Below are 15,303 nucleotides of genomic sequence, written 5' to 3'. Positions count from 1 at the left end.
ATTAGATACAGAGAATTGGTAATCCAGAGAATTTAAGACAGTGAATGGTTAACACAGGCGATATAAGACTGAGAAGCCAAACCGGGAATGGCGAGGCACTCTCATATTGGCAGGAAAGGGAAGGAAGTGGAATTCCTAGAGCCCAGAGAGAACCACAGAGGAAAGACAGTTACTTCTGAAAACGCCATGCAAGGCAGTGAGACCAAGAGGGAAATCTCTCATTCCGTTGCCCTCCATACCACCCACCCCAGTGCCTCTCATTGGCCAGAAAACAGAGAAATACTTTTTGTAGGGTCTGTATCCTGAAATATAGAGCAGAGCAGAGAAAAGGCAGAAAACAGATGTGAGAACAGGCAGACCAAGGACAAGCGCTGGTGTATCATGATGCCCACACTACACAAGTAAAAACTGAGTCTCAGACAGGCTGTGTGGTTTACCCAAGGACACCTAACAAGACACTGAAGGATAAAGATTTCAGCCCAGTATTTGCCAGGCACTGTCCTATATGCTTCCAGTCTGTAATTATCACTACTTCTTACATCAGCACTGGGAAAAAGTCTCAGTAGTCCATACCTTTTCCATGACATGATTTCTTTTCTGTGTGCTAGGCTGGGCAACAAGAGGAAAGGTCCCCAAGCACCTGGGATGCCCCTGACTTCCAGGATCAGACTGAACCCCTGGCCTGTTCCAACCCTGCCCAGGGATAAAACATTCATCATTAATCTTTAGCAATAAGCAGATTGCTGTTTACTGTGGTTGGCTCAACAGTGATCTAATGGTGTTTTACTGAATGTCCTGGGATTTAGACTTCTATAGTTCACTTTGCTCTCTCGATTCTTGTTCTTGTACTTGCAGCTTTGACTTCAGGGTCTGGCTTGTCCCATAGGTCTGGACTGTATTCACACTCTGAAGCCTATGGAGCAGAGACTATGGTACCCATTATATTTGATCAATTAATGAATACTATGCTGGTTAACATTGGCTAACTCCATGTCTCCTGACTTTGATCTTAACCGTGTGGATGTTCTCTGCGGGTAACACACTTAGATCTTGTTTGCGTCCACCTTCAGCCTCTTCCTGGCCCCCTATGTTAAACATGTCTCCAATCCCCGTTCCAGGTTCTATTCCTGGTTCTTGATAAAATAAGCAGTTTTCAAATCATGATATTCCAGAAAAATACCATTTTTCCAGGCTAAATTTTTAAGATTGAAGAATTGCCTAAAATCAGCCACTTTCTGTCTCTGTAGAACCTTACACTACACCTTGAATTAATTTTGCATCAGGTAACTGTTGTCAGATTGCTGGTATGCATAGTTTCCCCATTGTTTAAAGAAAAAACTTCTTTAAAAGCTTACATGCACTCTCTAAAATTGTTTTTTTATGAATATAATAAATTTGCTAAGAAGAAGGCATGTGTTGCTATTCGAGAGAGACAGAAAGAGAGAAATGGAAAGGAAGAGAAAAAAAATCTGATGAAACCATAGAGAAAGACAAAATCAACTCTATTGAATTCTAGATTGCCATCTTGTCAGGATTTTTGCAAGATTCCTTTGCCACTCTTTTAATTTTCATTACTTTCCATTTTCTTTGAATAAGCATAGAAGCAGGTTCTAATTTTACCAGAGGCTTTTCATCAAATCAGACTTTTTATTCTCCCTAGGTTATCCTAGTCACAAAAACATCTCTCTCTTTTCAAAGCTTGCATAATATTAGCTAACTCTAGTGGGGTACAGCTTCTTGAACCCACACAGTTAAGATGCAAACATTATTCTTTAACCTGACTTCAGTTCTCTTTCATCACAGAGACTGACATTCTTAGAAGCCAGCATCTTCACAGAACCTCTGAGGTTTATGAAAAATTTCCTTAATCACTGGCTGTGCAGACATGAACTTTTTGAACTTAAAGCAAGTCATATCTCTGTTCAGTGTTTTGAGGAATCTCAGATGCTCGACTCTCCTATTTTTAACCTGGTTATAATGAAGACTTTTCTATATCCAAAGGAATCTTGTCCCAGCCAGGACTTGCCACTCCTTTCCTCTGGCACCGTGGTGAAATAACAGGTCACTACTTCTCACTAGGGCCATTGGGAGCACGTAATTGTATTGGTGCAAACTGGTGGGAGGTTTTTGTGGAGGACCAAATACCAAAGAGCAGAGTGATGTAAATTCACAGACTTGGTGTCACCATCTTCTATGTCAAAATATACCCTAGGGGACTTGTGTCATTACCCTAACCCCAAATCTAATGGTGAAGACAAAAGGGCTGCCAGGACATATTGAGGCCTCTTTGCTCACTGACAGGTGTGATTTCTAAGACTTTCCCTTTCTCAGTGATGAATAAATCTGCTTTCTTGTAGTTTCCTTGAGGGATGAGAATAGGTTTGTATTTAGACATCTGCAGAATATAAACATAGTTGGACATTTAGAGGCTGTTGGCTTATACTCCATTGTTACTCTTTTAAAACACAGGTTGCAGAGCATCTATGAAACAAAGCTATTAATTGATGCATATCCATTGAGCATTTGCATTACGTTAAAACTGGTGGCTTCTAAAGAGATCCTATGCATAGTCCTTATTATCAAGGTGTTTACTGAATAGTATCAATGGAGATCTAATGGACCCGCCATCTGACAGACAAGCTCTATTCCAGGTTGGATGCTTGCTAGCTTTGTTGCTCTAGGTCTTTCAGGGATTTTTTTTTTTTCTTGGAACTTGGTTTTCTCACCTGAAAATGGACTACTGATGCATGAGGTATTTGGAAGACTTTATTAAGATGATATAAAAAAGCATTTCTCACAATGACCGACATATATTAGGCCTTCAATAAATATCTGAGAAAACTTGATGTGCAGGCATGAAAATACAGTGTTTCCTGACCAGCTCTGTTAATGCTGAGGGCCAATGTAGGGGTTTGGCTTATAATGTCTTTGAGAGTTCAGAGCAGAAAGAAAATGTGATTAGCTATGATGATCAAGAAAGTTTTCAAGGGGATGAAGTAGAACCTTGCCAAAAGGTGGGATTTTAAGAAAGGCAGATATAAAGAAAGGGGCAATCCAGGAATTTCATTCTCCCAGTGACCCAGGCAAAAATGAAAAAGTGGAAATGCCAGTTGAATTTGAGCAACAGTGAAGAAGTGGTTGGCTGGGTCAGGGAGCGAGAAGGGGACCTGTGAACCTGAGTCTAGAAAGGTGGTGGCGACCAAGCTAACATCCTTTTTCTTTAAGGCAGAAGAGAGACTAGAGTTTTGGGACTTGGGTGCATGGTAAATTGATCATAGGAGACATGCAGGAAGACAAATCAGAGGTGTTAATCCAAAGAGCTTAGAGACAGACAGGCAGGTGGAGTACCACTGGAAGAGTGAGGGTGTCATGACATGAATGGAGCGACAGGGAATAGAAAAGAATATATGGTCATGTGATACTCAGAAAAATGGGTAAACCTTAGGTTCTGATTAAATAGGAGTAAAAAGGAAAAAGAAAAGGCTCACAGTTAATTCTGACTCTTTGTTTTTGCATAACAGGGAACTAGTAGCCACTTTAACATGAATAGGAATGTAAGGAGGAAGAGCTGACTTTGTAAAGGAGAAGACACATAGAAAAATAGCTGGTACTTTACCCATCATTTACTTTCAGGTGTCCCTTAAGGGTCTAGAATGAAGTGAGAAACACTTCAGCTTCAGTGAATTCCAACTGGATTGTATAACATATTTTGAATATGAAGCATAATGTAGCATCTTTTCTACCCATGGCAGGGAGGGCTTTTTGCCAAGCAATGCTGGAACAGCACATCTATTTTGCTGGGCTGAGTCACTGTGCCATCAGAAGCGGTTCTAATCTCAGCTCTGTATGATGGTTGTGGAAAAGTTTACTTCCATTTTTTCCTGCATCTCAGAATTTTTTTTTCTCTCTCTCTAAAAGGAATATAATGACATCAACTTGTCCTCCACTGCCACCACAACACATTTAGCAAGAAGTTTGCATATTTACTGAGAATGTATTCAGGGCTCCTTTCTGGGTTGCCCCTTCCCAGTGTTCCCAGAGGGCACTGTTGATGCCTTTGTGGCAGGAAGCATCACTGAGCTGGGCAAATTTTATTGATGTGTCTGTCTCCCCCGGGAGACTATGAGCTTTCCAAGTCTGAGACTAGACTTCTTCTTCAAAATAATCCTCTTGTTTAGCACATGGAAAGTGAAAGAATGAATTAACAAGTAAAATGTGTATCTCGTGTGTCTGTGGGATGGGCACTTCCTTGGTTAAAAAAAGTCTGGCTTCTCTTTGATGGGCTCAGCTCCTCTGTGAAAGAAGCAAGAGGCATCTGGAAATGATTGACTCCTCCTGATATTTTCTTGATTCTTAATTGCAAATATGGTAGCTTCTCAGTTAAGGGAAAGGATGTAACATTGGTGAATTTCAGTAATACCCTCACTAAAGGCCAAGCTCAAGAAATTGGACTTGAGCTAGAGGAGTAGCAAGTTAAGTACTAATGACATCCAAAGGCTAAGTCAACATGCCCAGAATGTCAAAGCACTTAATGCATTACATATCTTCTTCTAATGACACTTGCATCTACATGACAGGGACATTGGGGCATTTGTGAAAAACTCAAATATATATTTTCCAAGTGGTTGCATATGTTTGTTGAATATAATGATGTGTGGACTTTTGTAGAGTGGAAATGAGTGGGAAGAAGAGAAATGGAAGGATCACATAAACATGTCTTGGTCATTCATTTTGAAAAACACAAGATTCAAGACTAGTATTTTTATACACCACCTTGTTTCTTGTTTTTGCTTTAGATTAAGACTGGTATTTAACAATGAATTAATGTACTAATTGTTTTAACTTTCTCAATGTTCAGTACTTTGTTCTTGCATTTCTTAGGCAAGTACTTGGAATGAACTAGAAATTTTGTAACATGGTGGAAAGAAAATTAGTAATAACACATATTTTGCTGCCTTCTTTTCTATTTGATGTTGGTTCAGACAAAGATAATTTACAAATTGGACAATGAAACCAAATTCAATATTTGTGAGTTGAAGCCTGAAGAAGATAATAATTGCATCATAAAATACCTAAAACATCTCAAAATTCCCAAGGCTGTAGAAAGCAGCAGCTTATAAAACTCAAACTTGTGATCTCTTATTAATTCTGCTTTATGTTTTAACTATAAATATAAATATATTAATTACAGAAATTACAATGAGACTCGCAGAAAGCCAACAATAACATTAGTTAGCATTATTTTAATGCTTCATTTTATTGGCACTATTTTCGGAATTCAGGTCCTGATTCTTGTGTACCTGTTTCATATCAACATTAAGGATTCTCTCCCAGCAAATTTTTACATGAAATCCCATTTTCAGGTAGCTGCAGTCTTTGGAGAAAGGACCTCGAAGATATTTTAAATCCTTAAGTGAATACTGAGCCAAGGCTCTGTTTCTCTCCACCCCACCGCCAACCTTGACACTAAAGCATATTCAGAAGGAACATATTAGCAAATTGGGAATGGTATGATGTGTCAGAATTTTTTACTTTCCCTGTCTAATTGTTGGTTTAGGAGTACAGAAAGAACAGTCCAGGGGAAGAACAATAATAAACAGTGAAGATACTCCCCACGCTGCCTGGGACCTGATACTGAGAACTGAATGCAGAGATTAATCCACTTTTGTGGATATCCTATTTGATCCTGTGCTATATATTTTGGGATATTGAGGACTTACAGCATACAAGGCCAAGAAAGCATGTGTAATCCATAAACAATTAACTGCGGCACATAAGAGTACATGATTGTTGCCTTACAAGTCTTCAAATTGCTATAGCTGTTTATATTGGAACTTATATCAGCCAGATTTCAATGGATACACAGAAAATTCTCAAAATATTTTAAGCAAAAGGAATTTAATACAGGGAATTGGGTTCTTAAAAATTGGTGGAAGAATTGGGAGCTGAGGTTCTAGACTGAGCTGTCAGGAATGTCTCCTAGAATGACTTGGACCCTCTAAAGGAGCTATTCCCTCTAAGACTGCCAGTGGAGCTGGAAGGGGGACTGGAATTAAGTAGCTGGTACTTCCACTATTACCATCCTAAGTGCCTCTCAGCACATTTAGGAAACCGAAAAATTGATCAGGAGTGCCACCATAGAAGACCCTCATCTCCTCAGAACATTGTCCCCTTGTGGAAACAGCCAAAGGGGCAAGGAGGTAGCCTCCACCTCATTCCACCGTTCAAAGTCATGTAGGTATAAATATGGCTAAATTTAATTCACATTAAACTCTAGCTGCAAGGAAACTGGGAAAATAGTTTTAGTTTTCTAATCTCTTCAATTAGAGGAAAGATCGAACGAAGACTGAGTGGGTCAATCATCTGTATTGATTGGAAACTAGCATCTATTTGCAGCCTTCTATGTTTAGACAATGTCCCAGAAACTTTAACTGCAGTACTTTAATTTATTTTATTTAATTAGAGATGGTGTTTGACTTAAGCTTAGGAGGACGAGTAGATGATTTATGATGAAGACGTTTAGAATAGAGCAAGTAGGATAAATCAGCATAGGAGGAAGTATTGCTGCCCCAAACACAGAGGCATGGAAGGGAAGGATATATTTGGAGGTGGGGTTGCAGCTTCTGAGGCCAGGGCCAGGTCAGAGAAGAGCAATTTGGGTGCATTAGCAGTGATGGAGGTTGGGGTACAAGACTTCTCTTACAAATATCAAACCCAGCAGGAGGCTTAGAGGGACTAAGTGTAGAACATCCATCTGTCCATCATTGCAAAAAGTTGCTTCTCCATCAAGCTCCAGCTCAAGGCTTTTGTAATCAAAATTTTGCCAATAACTTGACAAGATCATCTTCTCTAACCTTTTAACTCCTATAACATTTACTGTCCCCAAGAAACATTTAGTACTTAAAAATAACTTCCTCACTTTTCTCAACAGTTGATTCTTACGTACTGAACTGGCATTTCTCACTATGGATTTCTAAAAGGAAGGACACATGACATCCATTCTTATGTCCCCTTTTCCTCTATCCCATTCCAGGTACCTGTGCTTACTTAGTAAAGGGGAATTTTAATACACTTAATTTGCCTTTGTATTGAACATAGAGTTTCTTCTATTTTTTTCTCCTCCCATAATGTCTTTGCCGTTTTGGTAACTTCTCCAATGCCATCAGACTCTCTGGTCCCCTCAGAGTGTTCCCTTTGCCTTTACTTGCTATCTCACTTGATGTAGTTTCTTTGTATGTATCTTTACCTTAAACCAGTTACTCCGCTGCTTTCTCTGTTTCCCTTCCCCACCCCAGTTCACATTCTCATACTTCGGCTCTGTTCCAACCTCTTCTATGTTTTTATATTTTGTCCCGTTTGTCTCCTTAACTGGGGTTCCTAGTTTTGTTTGTTTGTGCCTCTGCATCTGCCACCTTCTGTGCTTTCTCTTGTTTATTTCACTCTACATGCATATACTGTCTTCATTTTTATCTTTTCCTCTGGGTACTTCACTCACTCTTTTCCATTCTGTACCACACCCTTCACCCATCCTTGATAAATTACCTTGCTTTTTATCTATCCCTGTCCACATAAAGCCTCTCACCCCTTCCAGGACAGAGGAAGACCAACATGAGACTTCACTCTTTACCCACCTGCCTCTATAACATCAGGGGCTCAGGAACTTCTGTCAAATACAAAGTTCCCTGCGCTCACCACCTCTATGGCCATGCCTACCTCACTGCTGACCTTTGTTAGGGTAACTTGGCATAGAAACAATTGGTTTTGAAATTCAACCCAGATTTTAACAAAGGGACCCAATTTAAGACTGTCCTGTCTATGACCTGTTAGTTTTCATGGCCTGTCAGCCGCTTCAGGAGGTGTTTTCAGAGGACAAATTTGTCTCTATTTCTACACTGTCTGGAAGGCATACACACACACTCACACACACACACGTAACTTCACTCTCCAACCATATGTGTGTGTGCATGTATGTATATATACACACATATATACATATTTATATGAGTTATATATAAGCATATGTATCTAAGTATATATGCATTATATATCCATAATACATATATATTTTATATACATAATATATATGTATATAATGTGTATATATGCATTATCTACATAGTGCTCATGTGTATTTTATATATACATGTAAGTTGAAATTTTGGTCATTGAGTTAAGCATTCAGTAAGGGGCTTATCATAAGAAAAAAATAGTCTCTTTCAAATTCATGATTAGCAATTTAGAGAATAAAAACTAACAATGCTCTGAAATTTTATCCTGCTTTGAAGATATTTAAGCCATCTCACACTTAATGATTTTATCCCTACCAACTGACTCTTTTAGTGTTGATGTGTTTCTTTAGACATTTCCTTTAACCTCATAAAATATTTCTGAGAAATGAGAAAAGTAGTAGAGGGGGCATGAGGGAGGCAGGTTGCATCACACGGTTTCAAGGTGGAGAAATGAGAGCAGGACCCGGTGGAACTGCTAACTGAACTTGCTCCATCGAGCAGCCAAGGAGCAGACACCTAACCAGCATCCCTCCTTCAATTCCTCTCACTTCACTTTTCATCTGCATTTCTTGCCTCATTTCAGTGATCCTCCAAACTCAGAAATACAAACCTCAGAATCCACTTTAATCACTAAGTGTTCAAGCTGGAATTACAAGTCACATTTTCCATATTTAGCTAAAAAAATCTGATTCCAGAAGTCAATATCATAAAAATGAATGCATTAGATGTAATGGATCGGAATACCTTTTAAGTGAATATTCATATGTAGACATTTAGAGAAATATGAGCAGAGGCAAAAGACATTTATTGAATCCCAATTGTTTTTAATACCCCAGACATTATACACAGCAGGGATTTAACAGGAATTTTTAAACCACATATTAAATATATATTCTATACAAAGTAACATTAGCAATAATTATAAAATAATTTATCACCAAAATTACCCCTCTAAATTTTAGAATTTGAATGTATACTTCACCTCTCCAGATTTGTAAACACAAATACTTTATGCCAACATTTGGGAAGTATTAATCTTAAAGGGCTTATTTTGAATTAATAGAGATGTCAGAATCCTACATGGTAACTGGAAAACTCAATCGAAATAGAAGAAATATAAATTAATATAAATTAGTTTATAAACTTTTTTTTTGAGACAGAGTCTTGCTCTGTTGCCCAGGTTGGAGTGCAGTAGTGCGATTTCAGCTCACTGCAACCTCTACCTCCCATGTTCAAGTAATTCTCCTGCTTCAGGCTCCCGAGTAGCTGGTAGGTATGAGCCACCATGCCCAGAAAATTTTTGTATTTTTAGTAGAGATAGGGTTTTGCCATGTTAGCCACGCTGGTCTCCAACTCCTGACCTCAAGTGATCCTCCAGCCTCGGCCTCCCAAAGTGCTGGGAATACAGGCATGAGCCACTTCACCAGGTCTGTTAGTTTATAAACTTTACTAGACAGCTTCTCTGACCAGAAGGTAGGAAAGTGATTGAAGAATAACCCCAGTGAAAAGATTACTGCAAGATGGCTTGCAGAATTTCTAGATCAATACAGAAAGCACCAGAGGCTCAACTTATTGGGGAAATAGAAGTGAGTCTACAAAGGATCTTGCTTTGCAGACACTTTTTTTCTGCTCTTAGAGGAAACCTGCCTGGCTGTGGGCAGACCTATCTGGGCCAGGTCTTCAATCCTGTCCTACACTGGCCTGCCCTGGGGAATCTACTGTCCTCCTGTCAGAAAATGCAATGGCTTCCTGTCACCAGTTAGCCCTGCTTTTCCTCAGCAAAGTTGATCAGATTTTGCTGATATGTATTAACTATGCATATTATTACATTCAAAGAAAAACATGATCTCAATTTGGCTGCATATTCAAAGTGCCGGTCCCCGTTGTCCTGCCTAACACTCTTAACTGCATACATTTAGCCGTTGGTTGGAGAATTATTTCAATTCAGATTGAAAAGAAACAGCTCTGGCCTTGGTTATTTTGGCATACAATTCTCCAATATGACTCTGTTTTCTAAGCAGACATTAATGATTCTAAAACTAATATTCATTGTTTGAAGAGGCACAGCGGCCTTGGCATTTACTTAACCTTTTGTCTCATGTATGAGACTGAGTCAGCCTAAATCCTCTTCTTAATTAATATCTTTTCTTTTTATGGCCAACGTTATTTATTGAACAATTTGCATGTAACAATTAGAGCCACGAGAGCTTAAGAAAACTCTTCCTGCTCAGAAGTCCACCTGTTCAGATTTTTATTTATTTAGTTTTTAAGGTTGTTCAGATTACATAAACTCAGGGAAAGCTTGACTAAAGTCATGGGGAATACATTGGGGCAGATATATCTTATGTAGGTGATCCCACCTGCTGGAGCCCAAAAGAAAAGAAGAAAAATATTCCTTTTATTTAAAAATGATGTGATTTATTTAAGCAAAGAGTATGGATTTATGCTGTTCTGGGTATCTGCAGAAAATTCCCATTAATGTTGGCCATTGTGTGGAGGGATGAGGCGTAGCTCTAAATAAACCAATATGCTCAAGGAATAAGGTGTTGTATGTGAAGATATTTCTTTTAAAATAACATGAAAAATGAAAGTAATAAAATGTTAAAAATAAAATAAATAACTTTATCAATGGTCTTAAACCATACCAAAAAGTGAACTACTATTTACCATCTTCTCTCAAATTTCTGTCCACAGGAATTCATAAATTTGGCATAATTTTAATCATAGTACAGAACAGCATTTTTAGATATATCAAGTCCTTCACTTTTGTTGACATATTGTTTCAATTTATTATATTGAAGATCTGCATAATATTCAAGAAATTAGATGTGCTCAATAATTTAATTAATACCATATTGTGGCATTATATTCTTCATAACATTTTTTATGTAATATAATATTGCATAAACATATTGAAGAATATAGCTGGTTCCTTTTTTTTTGCCATGCAAGTAGAATTATTGGGCAAAATAGCATGCACATTTTCTATTTCTTGGCAATAATATTTAATAATATATCACAGTGTATTTTGATTCTAGCAATGTATGGGTATATTGGTTTGATAACCTTGCCAGAGATGCATATTACCTATATTTTTGAAGTTGTGCTAAATGGACATGTATAAAATTTTCTTGATAACATAGAGTTGACTCCCCCAAATCCAGTAATTATTATTTCAAACTATGTTATTCAAAATTTTGCTTAATTAGCTCATTGGGGAAAACCAAAGATTTTAAATCATTGAGGCGCTTTCAAGACCTGAGGTTTATTATTAAATCACTAAATGCCAATAATTTTTATATAAGACTCCATGTGGAAATGTGGAAGATATAGAAGATGTTTCTGAAGGTGTACTGATGCACTTGTTTGACCAGTACTTAACATGAACTTACTGTGTACTGTGTGACTATTTCTCTTTCTGAAAGGGAACCAGAGGGTGCAAACTCTTTATTTGAGGGCCCTGGTGACTCAAGGTTATACTCTAGAAAATCTAATTCTTTCCTTTCCCAACTGGCATTTCAAAGATATTTCAAGTACTCATGTTACCAGATATTAAGCACTTCAGCAAGAAATTATCTAAATTTCCCAATTTGCTCCTTAAAGACTTCTTGCAGACTCTTTTTCAAATTTGCCTGTGGAGTGCAGATTTTCTTGTGCACAATGCTGAATTTATTTAGATAGTAGAAACCTTCCTGGGTGATCCTGATTGTCTCAAAACATGACATATAAGAAGACTAGTTCATAACAGAGCCCGGCAGATTTTTCTGGAAAGTAACTTGCAGAAAAATGAAAGGCTAAAAGTCTAATTAGAGATATAAATTGTTTTTTAACATATTAGTAGCAACAAAATCAGTGAATGCTTTTTCATGTTCATAATGCTTCAGGGAACACCCTTGAACATGTCTCCTTATAGTATGAGAATATTTCTCCAAAGTATATATCTGGAAATGACATTAATGGGTGGTAGGAAATGGACATCTTCAAAGTTTTCCATCATTGACAATATTTTCTCCAAAATTGTTGTAACAATTTAACACCTCTATCAATAAGGCATAGAAATTTCCACTTTCTTACATTTTCAAGAACACTTTGTTATCAGATTTTAATTTCTGCCTAAAACTTGTAAAAGGGTAGGGAGCAGTTGTTTTAATTCTGTAATCACTAATTAAATGGAGCAGTTTAACAACAACAAAAAGAAAGGAAAGCCCTAATGGCCAATAGAAAGAATAACTTCTGATATTTGATAGAACAGTGGGGTACCTACAGTTCATGATAATTTATTGAATATTTCAAAATAGCAGAAGAAAAGATTTGAAATGTTACCACTGCAAAAAATAATAAATGTTTGAGGTGATGAATAACCTAAATGCTTTGATTTGATCATTATACTTTATATGCAAGTATCAAAATATCACGTGCCCTATAAATATGTGCAATTATTGTGTATCAGTTTTAAAAAGATTCACCTGCTGAAGTCATCTCACTACAATTCAACTGCACCAAATGGTCATTCAACCAACACAGCCCCACTCCTCAAGGTTTTAGATGACATTTCTGTCTGTGAATGATGAAGATCACCCTGCAGGGATTATTGGATTATCTGTTACCATGCAATGTCTTAGCTAACATTTAGTACTTTATTAAAGGTTAGTTGAGGATAAGGTAATATGCTGAATGGTTTGAGATGGGACACTACCTGGAAGAAAGGAAAAGATACTGATTTTAACTAGACAGTATGTATCTTAAAAATGGAATTATATTTTACAATAATAGAAGCAGAGTAAAAGTTATTTATGTAACATCTACAATTAGACACTGTTCTACAGATTTTTGTGTACAGTTGACCCTTGACCAACATGATAATTAGGGGCACTGGCCCCACATACAGTTGAAAACCCACTTGCAATTTTTGACTCCCTAAAAACTTAACTGCTAATATCCTACTGTTGACCTGATAGCATAGTCAACTAACATATATTTTGTATGTTGTATGTATTATATACTGTACTCTTACAATAAGGTAAGCTAGCAAAAAGAAAATATTAAGAAAATTATAAGAGAAAATATATTTAGTGTTAATTAAGTGGAAGTGGATCACCATAAAGCTCTTCATTCTCATCATCTTCACATTAAGAAGGCTGAGGAGGAAGAGGAAAAGGAGGCATTGGTCTTGCTGTCTGAGAAGTGGCAGGGAAGGAAGAAAATCTGCATGCAAGTGGACCCACAAAGTTGTTCAATGGTCAATTGTACGTATGTTTCATTTGTTTTCACACAAATAACAGGGAGGTAGGCATAATCTTCATTTAACACATTAGGAAACAATATTTAAATTCACAGAAGAGTTCAGTAAGATAGACAAAAACCCCAATTTTTAAAAATGGACAAAAGATTAGAACACACACTTTACCAAGGAAGAGACCTGGTTGACAAATAAGCACATGCATAGGTATTCAACATTATTGGTCATTAGCAACATGCAGGTGAAAACTGTGATGAGATACCATTACATGTTGATTAGAATTGCTTAAATTAAAATGACTGGTGATGTCAACAAGATGCGGATCTACTAAAAATCTCATTCATTGTGGTGAGAAAGCAAAATGGTAGAATCATTTTAAAAACTCTTTGACAGTTTCTTACAATGTTCAACATATCATATTACCTGGCAATGTCACTCCAGGTATTTGCCTACTGAAAATATAAGCCCACACAAAGGACAAGACCTGTACACAAATACTTGCAGCAGCTTTATCCATAGTTGCCAAAACTGAAAACAATTCAAAAGTCTATCAACTGAATAATGTATAAACAGATGAAATACTACTCAGTGATAAAAAGGTGTGAATTACTGATATATATAAACAACTAGGATGGATCCAAAAGCATTGTGCTAAGTGAAAGAAAACAGACACAAAAGGTTATATTTCATATGAATGAATTTATATGACATTTTGGAAGAGGCAAAACTGCAGGGACAAACATCAGATCAGTGGTTGCCAGAGGCTGGGGGTCTGAGGAAGGCATTGACTACAGAGATTAGCAGGGAACTTTCTGGGATGATGGAAAAGTTTTGTATATTGATTGTAGTGATGGTCATATGCCTGTGTATATTTGTCAAAACTCCTCAAGCTGTACATTTTAAAAGGTACAGTTTACTGTATGTGAATTCTATCTTAAATAAATCTGACAAAAAATGTACTTCCTGTATAATAAAGCTTTTAATCTTTTTAATTTATCTGGATATTCCTAGTGTCTTAGAAGAGAGCCTGACACATAGTAGGCATCAAATAAAGTTATGTTAAGTAGTTTCTAAGGAATTAGGAAGAAAGATGACAGTTTGACAGTGACAATAACATATTTTGCCCATTACTCAGTTTTATTTTTAAATTTTTATTTCATTGTGATAAGAACAGTTAACATGATATCTACCCTCTTAAAAATTTTTACCTGTAAAATATAATATCATTAACTACAGGCATTCCAGTTTTCTTTAGAATAGTCCAGCCATGATCACTCATGCCTGGCACCATTTCTGTAAAGCTCACACTTATGCAAGTGATATTTCTGTGAAACCGACCCATGAGTAATTTCTGAGTAGGTATTAAAACACCCTCACGTCTACAAGTCTAATATATTAATAAATGTGCTCTTTTCAATAAGACATCTAAATTTGCATGCACCATCCTACTTGTTATGTTCAGTACTCAATTTTTTAATGTTTCTTGGACACTAGCCAGTAAGTCTGAGTCCCTAGTTAGTTCATCTATTACTTTCTCACCACAATAGATTTGGGTCTCTGCCAAGAAATGGACTAATATTGCATACAAAAATTGTAAAATGCATTTCCTGATCTTCTGATATGTTCTTTCCCAGTGAGGGGGGAGTACACACACACACACACACACACACACACACACATCCAATCTATATACAAAAGCCATCCAAGTTAGGTAAACATTTTTTATTGTCATTATTAACATCAAGTGCCTTCTATAATCCAAGTGTTTGTTTGACCATTTACATGATTCTCTCACCCTGTGGACTGGAAGGGAACAATGAGTTGTAAAATCTGATAATGATCAAAGATGATGCCTCTCTGGAAAAAAAAAAAAAAAAAAAAAAAAGGAGTCAGAATTGTAGGAGCCCTCATTTCCACAGGAAAAGCACATTTTCTGCATTTGATTTGGCACATTCTCTGTGTCTTAATTTCAATGATTCCAAAATGAGATGCTCTTAAAGAAGGAAAAGGTTCTGTATTGGAGAGGGGTATTTTCCTTCTCTACCTTCATTTCCC

The 15,303-nt window shown here is 37.0% G+C and overlaps 1 long non-coding RNA gene across 11 annotated transcripts in view; it reads left to right on the top strand.

Annotated features, from left to right (window-relative positions):
* The window catches only part of LOC105465085 (uncharacterized), a 152,159-nt gene that overhangs the window by 102,594 nt on the left and 34,262 nt on the right, over window positions 1-15,303 (top strand). For 3 of the 11 annotated variants that reach the window (XR_011611749.1, XR_011611748.1, XR_011611751.1), the window contains exon 3: window positions 13,144-13,255. The exons of 6 other annotated variants lie outside the window; for them this stretch is intronic. This is a non-coding gene — a long non-coding RNA (uncharacterized lncRNA). The remainder of the gene's footprint in view (window positions 1-13,143; window positions 13,256-15,303) is intronic. 2 more of the 11 variants (XR_011611750.1, XR_011611752.1) reach the window with 1 other exon arrangement.

This window comes from Macaca nemestrina, chromosome 13 (assembly GCF_043159975.1).
Source record: "Macaca nemestrina isolate mMacNem1 chromosome 13, mMacNem.hap1, whole genome shotgun sequence".
Lineage (NCBI taxonomy): Eukaryota > Metazoa > Chordata > Mammalia > Primates > Cercopithecidae > Macaca > Macaca nemestrina.
The sequence above is the reverse complement of the archived record's forward strand: the minus strand, read 5'-3'. Positions and strand labels throughout refer to the sequence as shown.